At 51.5% G+C, this 14,858-nt stretch overlaps 1 long non-coding RNA gene across 1 annotated transcript; it reads right to left on the bottom strand.

Annotated features, from left to right (window-relative positions):
• Positions 1–8,019: 8,019 nt before the first annotated feature.
• On the bottom strand, positions 8,020–9,973 carry LOC128806669 (uncharacterized). The gene is made up of 3 exons (XR_008436901.1): positions 9,829–9,973; positions 9,565–9,668; positions 8,020–8,736 (listed from the first exon to the last, which is right to left on the bottom strand). It is a non-coding gene; the product is annotated as an uncharacterized LOC128806669 (long non-coding RNA).
• Positions 9,974–14,858: the final 4,885 nt, after the last annotated feature.

Genomic DNA, 14,858 nt, shown 5'->3' with positions numbered 1-14,858 from the left:
CAGAGACTTCAGAGCCACCTCCTGATCAGCTCTTGCTGACAACAGCTGTCCAATGCTCCCACAAGGCAGCTAACAGATGACCTGAGCATTTCCTTGAGCTTACTTCGGGCAGACAACCCTGAATTATTGGATCCAACGGGTGGATAAATTCATAGGAGGCACTGGTGCTCATTCTCCCCTACATATGGAAGCCCTTTTATGCAAACAGTGCAAACCAGGCACATGAGCACTAGGAGGTCCCAGCCCACCCAAGCCACACTCCCCAGAGGTGTTTTAACTTCCTACTACACAATTCCAGAGAACTGGCCCCTATTTCTAACGCTGGGATTGCTGCATCTGCACAGGACACCCAGTCAGGAGCCCTGAGCTGGCTGGCCAGGAACAGCCCCTCAGCACATTCCAAGAGAGATCATTTGGCACAAGCATGTGGGCAAAGTGGCAGCAGGCACCATGGATGCTCCTGGCCTCAGCAATTGAAAAACTTACATATTTACAGGAGTTAAAGACCAGAGAAAAAGCAGGCAGGAAAGAACAGCAGACAGTTAAGGTTCCTAAACAATTGAAATCCCTATGAAAAGGTCAATTAAGCTAAGATTTTAGTCCGCTCAGTCTTTCTACCAGCACCCAGAGCTGGGAAGGTTTTGGGTTCAATCCAACAGTGAAAACGTAAAAGGCTGGACATAGGCAGACATCTCTCCAGAGACCAGAACTTCCCTTGCTTTGTCCCTTTTCAGCTGCAGAAGACTAGTGTGACACAGACCATTTTGACCTCATTGACCATTTCACCTTTTTTCGTTATTAGTCTGAGCAATAACTCACATTACTACAATTTAGCTGAGGCATGCAGAATCTACACCAAGTTCCTCTAGGAAGAATGAGAATTCTCCCCACCAACCGAAATGCAAACTGATTCAACAGCATTGCTCTGTTCACAGTTAAGGGATGGATTAGAAACCTACCAAGTGTTTGGACACACTCTGAGATGGGTGTTATGGAGACTTCATGCACAGGGAAGAAAGAGTCATCCACAGTCCTTTGAGCACATTAGCTCATCTGAGAGCTCAAATAAAAATTATAAAAATACAAGAAAGGGCTGAACCCCCCCCAAATGATTATAGGCTGACCAGGAAGCCCACCAGCCCCTCCTCCAGGTGTGCAGACCCCCCCGACACCAGCACAGACCTCCAGTTCACAGCACTGTATCTATTTATGTGTCTCTGCTAGGCTTGCACTGTAGCTTCTCTCCTGACTTCAGGAGGAAATTACTATTTCCAAAAGATACCTTTTCCTTTTTTTTCCTGCTTTGTTTTTCTACTTAACTGCATAGAGTATTGCAAACACCTCATTAATGCTGCTCTGCTTTGGTCAGCTATACATAACAGCATTTATTAGAAGAGATTATTACAAGCATGAAAATGTTCATTATCACATTTGCGATATGACATCTAATTTGTGGGGAATGGAACAAATACACTCCTACATGAAAATCAACACAATGATTATGAGGTCAGGCTCCTGGTTTACTTCAGAGCTATGGGGTATCTGTTTCCTTTTCAGTTTAGGAGTGCCAGTGCTTCATCTCCCACCTGGTTCGCTTTCCACGTGCAACTACCACATAGCAGCTGGCAATTACCTCGTAGGTATGGATGCTACCTATTCTCTCACATAATACCTCGCAAATACAAGTTTCCAGGAACTGCCTGAAAGGATGATTAGGAAGTGTCCATAGACACCTGTGCATTCCAACCAGGTTCCCTGTGTTCTGCTCTCCACCTTGGCAGCTCAGCTCCTTACAGCAAACTGAGCGCTGTGTGTGTGCCGTGCATCGTCCCAGAAGCACAGGCTTGACCTGGTCCCTCCCTGTGCCAACCAGCTGCCCCATTCCAGGCTCACAGTGGCCTACACGAGTCTCTGGGCAGTCTCCAGACACCTGTGGCCCACGGGCTGGCAGGGGCAGAGGGGAGAAGGTGAGGAGCTGACCCCACACAGTTCCCAGAGGCTCCTGGCTGGAGCCCAGCTCTGGACCTGCCCCCCTCCCAGTGCTCCCATGTGAACCTGGAGCACATTTCTGACTGCCAGCGCAGGTGTGAGCTGCACCTGGCAAAGCATTCCCTTTGTTCTGTGCGCTAAAAACGGGAGCTCACAGGTGCACCTGGTGCTGTGAGGTGACGGGACTGTCCCTGAGGGAAAGGCCCTCTGCTCCGGGGGGGTGCCCGTGGCTGCTGCGCTCCAGTGAAATCCTACAGAGCGCAGTCACTTCCTGCAACATCTGAGCTCTCTTGGCCAGGCTAGTCTGTAGTCCCTGATGTAACGTGTCATCTACTGGACTCTCAAAATTCATCTTTCTAATGCCTTTGAAGGTCTAAATTATCGGGGGTTTGCTTTATGCCCTCTCATACCCCAGATGCGGCCCCACCCTCCATGCACTCTAAAGTCCTTGGGAGTTGAGCTCAATTCCACTGAGCTACCCCAAATTCTATTGTAACCCCCCTGACTTCTCTTGGAAAGCAAAGATGTGCCTTATGGCCACCAAAAATCTCTTTTATCAACCCAAACCTGCACACAGTTCAGCTCCAAGTCCAGCAGCACATTTAGTGCTGCAAATAGACGCAATTAATCATTCTTGCAAACCAAATTTGAAGGAGGAATTAACAACGCCCACCTCAAACACTGTGATTTCTCTCTTGTAATCATGGACAGGGAGGAAGAACAATTCAGAAACACTGTAAGAAAGGTGTCCCTGCTCATGGCAGGTGGGTGGGACTCATGACTTTTAAAGGTCCTCTCCAACCCTGCCTATTCCATGATTCCATTCTATGATTTTTAGACTTGGATTCTATTTCCCAGGTTAATGGAATTGATCAAAATTCTTCTGGACAGGAAAAACAGGTAGTTTTTCTTTTACCTCACAGCACAAGTACGTGGCTGTTATTTACAGCTGTTATGTCACTGAAATGGTACAATTCATGAACTCCATGAAATATTCTCAGCTCTCCAAACCTGTACTTCACTTGGATGATTTACAGCAAAGAATGAAGAAATAAAAGACGCTCTGCATTTCTCCTTGTTGTCCACTCACTTTTCCACACGGAGTCACAGCCAGCACCCTGGCCCTGGGGAACACGCACTACAGGAAGTCATGCCATTTTTAGGCATTTAAAACCATCCACAGGTCATGCCCTGCTACTGAATGGGAATTATTTGTCCATGCTACCACAGCTAAGACTTAAAGAGATGGATCTCAGGAAGGGAGAGAAGCAATAATTATACTAATTGGTCCTTTGTAAGTAACAGCTAATAAGCACAAAGAAAAGCTACAATGAACTTCAGACCTGCCTTAGCCTGCCCTACCATTTGAAACACCATTCTCTTTCCTATTCCCTCGCTGCTGCTTTTCCCTTTTCTGCTTCATGATCCTGTAAGTGAAATAACAGAAACCAGTGTGCACCGTAAAGGGACAGCCAGCTTCCCCCAGCTTCTTTCAGGGTCCAGAGGGCTCTAGATCCAGAGGCCCCATTTCTGAGCACTCCAAGTGCTTTTGTGCTCCACCACACCTGTTGTCAAAGGTGCAGCATGAGGTGTGTGAGAGGCAGAGCATCACACCTAGGGTGTCTGGAGAGAAAAGGTTCCAGTTGTCACCTGCACAGGAAGGCTCAACAAGGAACACCATTTCCAGACTTTCCTATCACCCTACTGCCCTGGGAAGAAACGCACACTGAGCCTTCCAGAGATGAAACTGCCATCTGATATATGCAGGAAAGGCAGTCTATCCTACCCTACACTGCCCAGTGACATGGAACCTGACAGCTATTTTGTACTGCAAGGGCAAAAGTGTTTAAAATTAGGGTTATGGTTCCCTGCATGACTCACGCCATTTCCATAGCAATTCATTAAACAGACAAAGATGGCTTCATTTAAAAGAAATACATATTCCTATAATACCCTCTTTTCCTTGACTGGGAACCCTTCAGGGATATTAGCAAACAGTAAAGGGGAAAGAAATCATGTCAGGAGGACACTGTTGGTCAGATCCAACACCATCCTCAGCCTCACCAATTTTCCACACGTGAAATGGGTCCTCTGGAAAGCTTTTTTGAGCCTTCTGCAGTGGCTGATGTGGGAGGCTTTAGGGGAACAAGTATTACCAGTGCTCTTGCCCAGCCTCAGGAACACACACTTGAAGCCCAAAAGGATCACCCAACTGCCTTCACAGCCAACACTCAGGGGCAGGAAAAAACCAACAAGTTCCATTCTCTCAGGCATGGATTTCATACGATGATCTGGTTGTAGTTCTCACACAGCTGAGAACACCAACACTGGGATTGGGGGTTTTTATATGCTTTGTGGTTTGGTTTTATTGGTGGAAACCTTTCCCCCGCCTACACACCCCCAATCAGTGGAACAGTAGAGAAAGGACAAATCCTCATCCTTCTGAGTTCCCTAATTTCCACCAACAGATTCCACCTATTTATTTGAAGCGACTAAACACTTTTGATGTCTGCTTATCACTTCTGTGGCTGTTACCCACAGAACCACAGCTAAAACTTGCTCCAATCGCCATGGAAGCCACATCCAAGCTTACAGGGTCCTCAGACACATCAGTGAAGCTGGAGTGTTCCTCTCTGGCCAGTCACAGTGAGCCCCTCCCAAAAGACCAGCACAGTCCCTGAGAGACTTGTTCTGGGACACAAAGAAGGAGTTCCCAACTGTTACATAATTTCCCAAGGCTTTTGTCAACACCAGGGCTCACATCCACAGGGCTCTTTATCACCTTGAATAAACAAGTAATATTTAATGCATACCAGAGGAGAGGTTAGGGCTAGACAGGGTAAACATACACCTGTGTAAAGAAGTCAGGACCTGTCTGCCTGCCGAGTTCTTCTGGCCATGACACCGGCACTGGCTTCCAGGTGAATTCCACCTCCTACAGCTCATTCCTCACACACGCTTTTCCGGATCAGGTCTGGAACAGACCTGGTCAACAAGCAAGTGTAGGCAATGCTTCTGTCCCAGCAGGCTCACTTGAGGGAACAACCCTCCCAGAACAACCTGCCACATGGGGGGTGTGTAAGAAAAGGGGAGGAAACAGGAACCCCAGCTAGTGCTGTTGGGGTCGAGTTTCCTACGCAAGGATAGGCTGGCTGTACACCCAGAAAAGACAACAGAAATTCATCCTCTGGCAGAGGTTGGTTGCTAAGGGTCTAGACACAGCCTCTAAAGCTGTACAGCACTGCTGCTGATACAGAGGGCACTGGCCAGATTTAAAACCCCACAGTTCCACAGGGATCACCTGCTCTCTGTTGGCTCAGTAGGTACACAACAGAGAAAACCAGAAATGCCTTCTGTGTGTCTCTGTGATGGCAGCCAACAGTAACTTCTGACCCACCAGCTGAAATTCCTCTCCACGTTGAAGTGTTTCAAGAAAACATTTTGGGGTTTCCTGTAAACCAGCAAACTGCAGGAGAACCAGGCTATCTCCATGACAGCACTAAGAAGACAAACAGACCAATAGCAGGGAACACCACAGATCACGGATACGTACCAGAGCAGCAGGAAAAAAAAAAAAAAAAATGGGAAAAAAACTACCCTAAAAACCTTTTGAATTACTGCAGATTCTAGAAAAAGAGCTTTCTAGGCTATAAAAGTTAAATCCTGCTGCCCTTCGGTGCAGGCAGAACCATCTCTGGCACGCACTGAGAGCCCTCCCAGGCTGGAATGGCTCTGGAATGACCCCAGCTGGAGAAGGAGGAAATTGCAGCTCCTTTCCAAGGAGATCGGAAAACTCTAGCCAGAGAGGGAGCCGAGGGAGTCACGGGCCGCAGCTGCCAATGGCTATTTTACCCTTTTTCTAACATTATGTGGAATAAGCCAAGGAATGTTTCCCTTTTCAAGGCTAAACCATCCCAGCACAGTCCCATCCTCTCTGAGCTCAGGCACAGATTTAACCTTTAGTGTCACATTTCTCCCCAAATATCCCAAGGAGAACAGCTCCCAGGACATTTGCCAGGCAGCAGAAACTGTGACCCATTTGAAGCTCATGCAAAACCTTGCTCATGTCTGCTGTGGAGCCACACTTGAGGCAGCATTTCCTCTGTCCATTAGCCAATCAGAACAAAAAATAACCCCAGAGGGATGGAAGGGAATAACACTTCTATTTCAAGCAAAAGTTATACAAAAAAACCCTAAACGTCAACATACTTCTCGCTGTCAAGAAATCTCTCATCAAATCATCTTTCTCACATGTTCCACCTGAGGTTTTTCTTCAAAATAACATGATTATCCAGATTAATTTTGAAGCTGTTACATTTATCATCATCTCACAGGTACTCACGGGAACTCTTCCAGCACAATTTGCTGCTCCTCTCCCCATTAGGGCTTGCAAGAAGTTAACATTCAGGTCTTGTCGCACGCTTCCCAGTGACCTAGGGGAAAAAAAAAAAAAAGTACAACTCAGAACGGTTTTACAAATGGTTTTGTGTTCACTGTTGGGTTAAGGGTTTCATAAGTATAAGGAGTCAGTCCTCAGCCTATTGGAGCCCACTTGTCTCACCCTGTTCTGCTTGTACAAACCCTCAGCCACTCTCTGAGACTCGGCGCTTCTGCAAACCTGCAACACAACAGCTGCTTCTCCAAAAGCCGCTTTTACTACGGAGCGTTTTCTGCTACGCACCCAGAGCACTCTGAGGGCTTATTTCACACGCTCGCGTACGCCAGAACACCTCATTTTCAGTACACCAACAGAAACCCGAGCAGGTGCAACACATTATTCCTCGGACAACACCCGCACAAACCAACTCCTGGGCGCTGCTCGACCCGGCCACCACCAGGCCCAGAGACCGCGGGGCCTCACGGCCCCAGCGCAGCATCCCCGCGCCCACCTCAGGCCGGCTGCAGCGCCGGTGCCGCCGCTGCCCGGGAGCACGGCCGCGCCGCAAGGCGCCATTGCCCCCCGCCCCCCGGCCGGAAGGGCCGCGCGCCTTCCGGCACCGGCGCCCAAGTTTGCCGCCCTGCCTCGCCATTGGCCGCTGCCGTGCGCCGCGCACCGCGCTGATTGGGCGAGGGCGCCAGGCCCCGCCCCTCCCCGGGCAGGGCGGGGCCGGGCCCGCCGGAGGGAGCTCGGTGCTGCTGCCGGGTTACTCTCACCGCTTAGCTTTGTGATTTCTTTTTAAAAAACAGTTTGTGCCTAACCTCGCAGCTTGTAATCGCATTTTGCACGAGTTGTGGCAACAGCAGAACGAGCTCTGTGCTCTCGGCCCTACCGCTCACAAAGCACACTGACAAAGTAACGCTTAAGAAGGAGTTTTTGGCTCCTTAGGGCAAGCCAAGCTCCCCATCCTCCCCCCAAAAAAGCCTCTAGCTCCCGTATTTATTAATTTGTTTTCATTAAGAGTCTAGAAGAGCACACAGTTGAAAGTCTGAAGATGTACAGAGCAGTGAAACAGCAGGGACAGGGCAAGAATAAGAAAGCAGGGGGAAACACAAGTTAAGTAGAATAAAGTGTGACTGCAGAGCACAGAACTGTCGGGGCGAAGTCACCGTTCCTGAAAAGCACACGCTGCAAAAGGTATGAAAAGGCAGAGTTCAAAACAACAGCCTGAAGCTAAAACTTGCATGAGCACTGCTTGTACAGCCCTGGCCAGAGATTTTTGGGGATCACATCAGCTCTGCCCTCACAGGCAAGAGGCTGAGGGGGCACAGCATGGGGAAGCCTTGCTGTGAGAGCGAGCAGCTGGCATGCTGGGGGGCCACCAGTGATAGGAAAAGGTCCCGGTGAATTAGGTGGAAGCCTCAGAAATAGTTCACCTTCTCCTCTGAGCAGCTTTTGAAGTAAGCCTCTGTCTTGCCTACAAGGACTTGTTGGAAGCTCATGAGCGAGCCGGCTCACATCTGCTGTGGACCCACACCTGAGGCAGCATTTCCTCTGCCCACCAGCCAGCCATAACAGAACACATAATGCCCCCAGAATTATGGAGGGGATGGAGGGGAGTGACACTTTTATTTCAAGCAGAGAGCCAAAGGAGATGAAGTAGATCAGCAGGGCTGATCATCCAGTCTGTGTCCCAGCCAAAACCAGGATATCAGGTCAGAACCACTCCTGCCTTGCAGAGCACCCAGCCGTGCCTTTGCAGGCCCCTGCAGGACTTGTCTTGAGCACCAAGGCCACCTAGGAGAGAGAAGTCCAAGCTCTGCCCTCTCCTTGAAAAAGGGACCGGAGGCACTATTCTGAACACCAAGACCACAATGCTCTTCCTGGGGCAAAACGAAAGCTCTTTAAAAGCCAAGAACTCAGGACAATCCTCCCTTGGAACTGAAGAATATAGATGCAGCTCTGCAGAAAGCAGCAATTTTAACTTGAGCCAAACCATCCTGAGACAACCAGTTGGGAGTGTGGGAGTGGCAGACGAGGCAGCAGCGATCCCAAGCGTGTCCTCAGCTCCTCACTAACCTTCCATCGCCTTCCTGGAGTGTTTCCAGATGCTTTGCTCATGTAAAAAAAACCAACATCAACATATTTCTTGCTGTCAAGAAATCTCTCATCAAATCATCTTTCTCATGAGTTCCACCTGAGGTTTTCCTTCAAAATAACGTGGTTTCCTTTCCAGATTCATTTTAAAACTGTAGATCATCACCTCACAGGTACACATGGGAACTCTTCTAGCACAATTTGCTGCTCCTCTCCCTGACAGGGCTTGCGAGAAGTTATGGTTCAGTTCTTGTCCCACACTTCCCAGTGACCTTGAGAAGAAAAAGTCCAACTCTTACTTGGAATCATTGCCACAGGTTTTAATCACTATTGGATTAAGTGTTCTGTAAATTATGGGGGATGGTCCTCAGCCTACTGGAGCTGATTTGTCTAGTCCCTGTTCTGCTTTGTCAAACCCTCAAACCACTCTTTGAGACTCAGCACTTCTGCAGATGTACAATACAACAGCAGTTTCTCCAAAGGCGAATCGTCCACTGCAGAGCAACCTAAAGCAACCAATGCTGAGGAACACCAGGGCTGGGCTCTGCGGTCTGCAGGGAGCCAACAGCCAAGCACAGACTCCTCTCCTCTGCAAGGAGACAAACAGGGACAAAGAATGATGAAGCTGGCCCCAAACCCGGCCAGTGCGCACCTGCTGCACAGACCTGAGGCCAGGCAGGACACGAATCCACACCCAGCACAGCCTCAGGGAAGGCCCAGCTGCTCATTTCCAGCAATAGCCAAACACCCAGTCCCGGTGTTCCTCAGCCCCTGCTCCCCTTTGCCCCGAACCAGCAACTCCCGAGACGCGTTGGCACCCCTGGATTGCCTGAACAGCCACAAACCCACACTGCCAATATCAGGTTTCTCTGCCCACCCAGGACACACCAGCCAGGGGCGTCTCTGTCTCCCACTGAACCAACAGAGACCTCCTCACTCCACGCCCCATTCAGCGAACACCAACTCAACCCCGAGCTGGGAAAGCAAAGACAAGACGTATATCAAAAACATCCCTGCCGTGGTGCTGTCCAGACGTGGGACAAAGCCCTTCCCGCCACCCTGCTGGCCCTTTCCCACTCCGAGTCCCTGTGGAAACGCACATCCAAAGGCAGGTCAGACAGACAGCGACGTTTTCCACCTGCCGAACGCCACAGCCGCAAGCACCAGGAGCCTCAGGATGCTCCGGATTCCAATTCAGTCAACCCTGCGGGGAAAGTCGAGTGGTTTGCGCACAGACAAAGTAAAAGTCACCATTTTCAACAGTTAAAATATCCATAGGAGTTACTGGCTGCTTACAGCAGCAGGCTTCATGCGCTCAGTTCCCCTCCTCAGGGCTTTTCCCAGGCTCGCCGGTCCCCGCTCACCTTCAGCGCGGCTGCGGCCACCGCAACCGCTCGGCTCCTCCATTGTCTCACCGCAGCCGGGCCCCGCTTCTGCTCGTCCCCCGCTGCTCCCGGGCACGGCAGCTCGGCGTCCCGGGAAGCGCCGCCGCTCCTGCCCTGCACCACCGGCCGCTCCCCACACGGCGGCAGCGCTCCGCGCGGGAACGCCACGGCGCATGCGCGCCGCCGGGGCGCTGTTCCGCCCTTAGACACCACGCGATGCGGGGCGCCTGCCCTCCACTGCGCATGCTCCGCGTCGCCCTCAGCGGCCGCGCGACGCGCAGCGCCTCCGTGCTCAGCGCGCAGGCGCGCCCCACCGCTGCGGCACCGCGTCGCGGCCCGCAGGTATCCCCGCCGCGCCCCTCGGTGCAGTGCGCATGCGCTGCTCTTGCTGCAGGAGCGCTGTCCGGCCGGCAGGCGGCAGCACCGAGGCGCGGCGCCCGGCCCGGCCCGGTAAGGCAAGGCCGGGCCTCGGGATACCAGCCACGGGCTGGATCGCCTCGGGAACGGCTGGGAATAAACTGAACCGGCCTCGTCTTCCGCTGCTCACAGTCCAGCCGGAGCGCCTGGGGAATAAACACTTGCTCCGTGTCTCCCGGGAAGAGCTTCTCCAGGTGGAAGCGCTGGGAAACAGGACTTGGCACAGCGCGTTTCTCCCTGCTGTAGCGACCAGAGCACAAAGGCGCAGCTCTCAGCGCTGTCTTACCCAAACACAACTCCGGGCTCCTCTGCAAGCTGTCTCTGCCGTGTGGTTTTCTCCAGGGGAAAAAAAAAAAAATTTGCTCATAGCAATTTGGAGAATAAATTACCACGCAGGGAAGTAAATAATCAAATATTCCTCTAAGAGCCCTTGGGATCTGTTGGACTGAATTGAGAAGGGGACGTTCATTCCCTGCAGAGCAAATACACAACAACCTCCAGCACACAGCACAGACTGCCAGGTGTGGTGACAGCCCCACTCTGACAATCCTCCCTGTCCTTCTCCCTTTCAGTGACTTCTGCAATCAAGCTCTGAGGCTGACAGGCCCAAAAGCTCTGTCCGGCCACCCAGGAAGAAAAGGACGCTCCCAGGGATGAGGAACATTCCCAGCAAACACTCCCAGTGCAGCACAGAGGCAGCCCTGGAGCTCGTGTGTGGGGCTGGCAAGGGCTGCCAGGAGGGCACAGCCCCCAGGTGGGGTGGCAGTGGCAGTGACAGCAGCCAATTGCCACAGTCTGATGGCACAACACACAGACAAAGGCCAGCAATGCCCGTGGGAGGTGCAGGTTTGCCTTCAGCTCCTTGTGGTGCAGCATCACCTTCCACCACAGCCACATCCCGGGAGAAGTCTCAGGAGGGCACATAAAAATCCCAGGATGCAACAAAATGCAGCGTCTGTCACCCTGATTGTGTTCCAGCCCAGTGTGGGGGCCCAAACCCCACAACTACGGGTAAACATTGACCTGAGCTGGGTCAGTGTTAAACACAGCCCCAATTCTGACCCACAGCACGGTCCCAGAGGTTTCCTGCCCAGGGCTGAGGGCAGTCCGACATGATGTGCATAAATAACATTTGCTGAGAGCAGCCACCACCCCAGTCCCTCAGACCTCACAAGATTCTGTAGTGAACAGACCCAACTCCTCATCCTTAATATAAATTTCAAACACATTCCATTAGAAAAATAGCAGTACATGATGCACAATCATACAACAGAATTAAAAGGAATAACAGAATATACAAGGAATAAAACAGAATATATAAGGAATAACAGAAGATTTTCCACAAAAAACACAAGTTTATTTTTCCCCTCGTCTGTCTTGGTCTGTAGGACCAAATCTTTGCAACTGAGACACAGGTTTTGGCTTAGAAAGTAAAAACTTTAGTGCATCTGGCTACATGATTAAAACACATAGATGCATGGGTGGTCATAGATGGAAAGCTTTTCAGGAGAGAAGAGAGCTGTTTCGATAGCACACTTCCATACACCCTCAGAAAAAGCAGAATTGCCACCAACCCCTGAAACCCTTTGAGAGGAATCCAGCCCTCCTTGGGACACCCAACACAGCAGACATTGAAAAAGGAAAGAAAAACTCAAACTTGTAGGAGGAAAAAATTAACAAGTCTCTCAAGTTTGTTTACCAAAGAGGACACAAGGTATCACGAGCTAACTCCTCTCTGTTTGGACCCAAGCAAACCCTTCCTGGATGAATGACCCATAACATGTCCCAGCTGTGGACTAAAAGACTCCCATTATTTTCCTTGGGTATGTTCAAGGCCAGATTGGACAGCACTTGGAGCAACCTGGTCTACTGAAGGTTGTCCCTACTCATGGCAGGGGCATGGAATGAGATTAACTTCAAGGTCCTTTGCAAGCAAAACCATCCTAAGATTCTGTGATTCTATAAAGAGTCAACCCTGCATCGTAAATAAATTTTTAAAAATTTAAAAAGGCATTAAAAAAAAAAAAAAATCAGTTTTTTCCTGAATTAGGAGCTTGAAACAGGATAGCACATGAGGTATGGCAATAGCTGAACTATGCAGCACATGTGCTCCTGGCCCACAAATGCTACCAAAGACGTTTGACACATGCTATTAAATTATGCCATAATCATCTCACAACACCAGAAGAAGGGGGAAATAACACAGGACAACGAAGCTACTCAGTGGCTCTACTGTTCACCAGCTATGCTGACAACCTAAGTGCTATAAAAATGTTTTTTAGCTCCTCGTAGCAAGGTCCCCCTCCAAACTACTATTTATGGTAGTTGTTAATTTATTTTTCTCAAGAGGCCAGGAAAGTACACAAATAAGTGTTTGAAGACGTACACACCAGGGAAAAAGAGTGGAGAAATGGCAAGAACAAAAAATCAGAGGGAACCATGCACAAGATACGCTAATATATGACTGCTGCAAAGCCCAGAATTCCCGAGGCAGACTGTTGTGCACTAACACAAGCTCAAAGGGTTTTTCATGGCGAGTTAAACACGGCGCATGAAGGAGCGGGACACACTGTAACAGCACAAAACGCCCCGGGTAGAGGACCCTGTACCTTGTGACAGCACCCACGGCAAAACAGGCGCTTGGCCTTCATCCCCTTCGTCCCCCGGGGCCTGAAGCTTTGGAAAACACACATTTCGGGGCCACAGCTGCGGAAGGAGGAGCAGATAATGCCCTTACCTTGCGGAGCCGCCCCCGCCGCAAGGTGTGCCCGGAGCACCACCCCGCTCCTCCCGCTGCCGCTCCACGGCCGCGCTGTGCCACGAGGGGCTCCCGGCCGGGGTGAGTTACCCCGAGACACCGGGGACGCCCAGCCCGGCACGGCGGCCGCGGCCGAGCGATGAGGATCCAGCGGCCGCTGCCGCCTCCCGGCCGGGCACTGCCGGCTTTCTGGGAGCTCAGCACACCCGCAAGCGACCGGCCCTGCCCTCAGTGTGGGACAGAGCGCCTGCGAGCATCCCGCTCCCCCCCTAGAGTTTGCTCCCAGCAGTGTGGCACTTCGGAGATGCAAATTCCAGCGTTTGGGACGCTTTGACTGTCGCTGTGATGCAGCTTGTTCAAGCAGATGCGCCCCTGGGAACGATTCAGCGCCCAAATCGTACTCCATAAGCACTGCACGGGATCTCCTTCGCACTTCTGGGCCGGGAGCAGCAAAAGGCTGCCTTTGCCGACCCGAGCCAGCCCCACCGTCAGCTGACCTCATACCTCCGGACAGATATTCGTGCCAAACTGTTTGACTCTCGGCAGCGGGGGACACACATCAGCAGCAAACACCCCAAAAGCCAGCGCTGCGCCCGGGACAGGCTGGGCGGGAGAGCCGCTCCCTGCTCCAGCCGAGCCCGGCCCAGACCCGGTGTGCCGGCCCCAGTGCCCCTCGATGCTCCACGACCGCCCGCTGCCATCAGACTCCAACCCTGCGCCTCCTCCCTCCTGGGGACAGGCGAAGCCACCGGGCCGATCGCTCCCCGGGAAAGCGGGGAGATGCCGACGGGCCCCCGCACTGAACGGACACCGAGCGCTGCTCAGCGAGCCCGGCCACGCCCGGGAGCCGAGCCCCGGCAGCCCCGGAGCCGTCCCGGCGGAGCCGCGCTGACCTGCGCTACGAGGGGGCCTCGGCCCGGCCCCCCAGCGGTGGCCGGGGGATCTTCGGGGTTCCTCTTGGAGGTGGGGTTTGGGGGGGCTGCGCACACCTTGCCCTGGTCACAGTCCCATCCCACCCGGAGACCCCTGAGGCACCGTAAGGGACCCTTCAGCTCTTCCATTTGTTCATTTTTCTTTTCTCACCTGGCCAGACTCGCCAGCTCCATAGGAAATCCTCTTCCTCTCGCTCCTGCTAAAGGATGCTCCTTCCAAGCCATGGATTCGGGAGTTCAGGACACACACATATCCTTCTGGGGGAACTGGAATAAGACATACATCCCTGATAGGAGTGACTGCAGGGTGAAAAGGGGATGGGAAGGTTCTTTTCTTCTCAGGTTCATTCTTCTTTGGAGAATGAACATCTCCAAAACCAGGGAGCTGGGGGACAGTGTCAGCTCGCTGCACTCTGCTGCACTTCTCACATCCCCCTTCTCAGCTCCGCGTGGATTTGCACCTCCTCTGAAGGCGGCAATTTTCTGGAAAGGAACTTGGGAATCCTCTTTAGCTTCTTTGGTTTCTGGCTTGTTCTCCCCAGCACTGCAGCAGTACCTCTGATATAGCGTACCTCTGAGGTGGTTGAAAAGGAAAAGAGAGAAAGAGAAAAAACACCCCCCAAAAAAAAACTAATTGGAATTTTAAATTTAACAGAAATATTTACCACATTCTCAGCCTTTAGTCCCCTGCTGCTGAGCAAGCCCAGTGAATTCCCTTAAAGAAGAGAGTCCAACAGGAATGGGAAGTGTCTGCTGGATTGCCCGACCCTGCTCTCCCTGCTGGGGCTGCTCTCTTCCTGGCACAGACCTCTTTTTTTTTCAATAGCATGACTATGTTTTAATTATTACCACAACAGCAAAACATCATTTTGGAGTTTTTTTTCCCCATAAGAGTTTTCTGT

This window comes from Vidua macroura, chromosome 4, assembly GCF_024509145.1.
Source record: "Vidua macroura isolate BioBank_ID:100142 chromosome 4, ASM2450914v1, whole genome shotgun sequence".
NCBI lineage: Eukaryota > Metazoa > Chordata > Aves > Passeriformes > Viduidae > Vidua > Vidua macroura.
The sequence above is the reverse complement of the archived record's forward strand: the minus strand, read 5'-3'. Positions and strand labels throughout refer to the sequence as shown.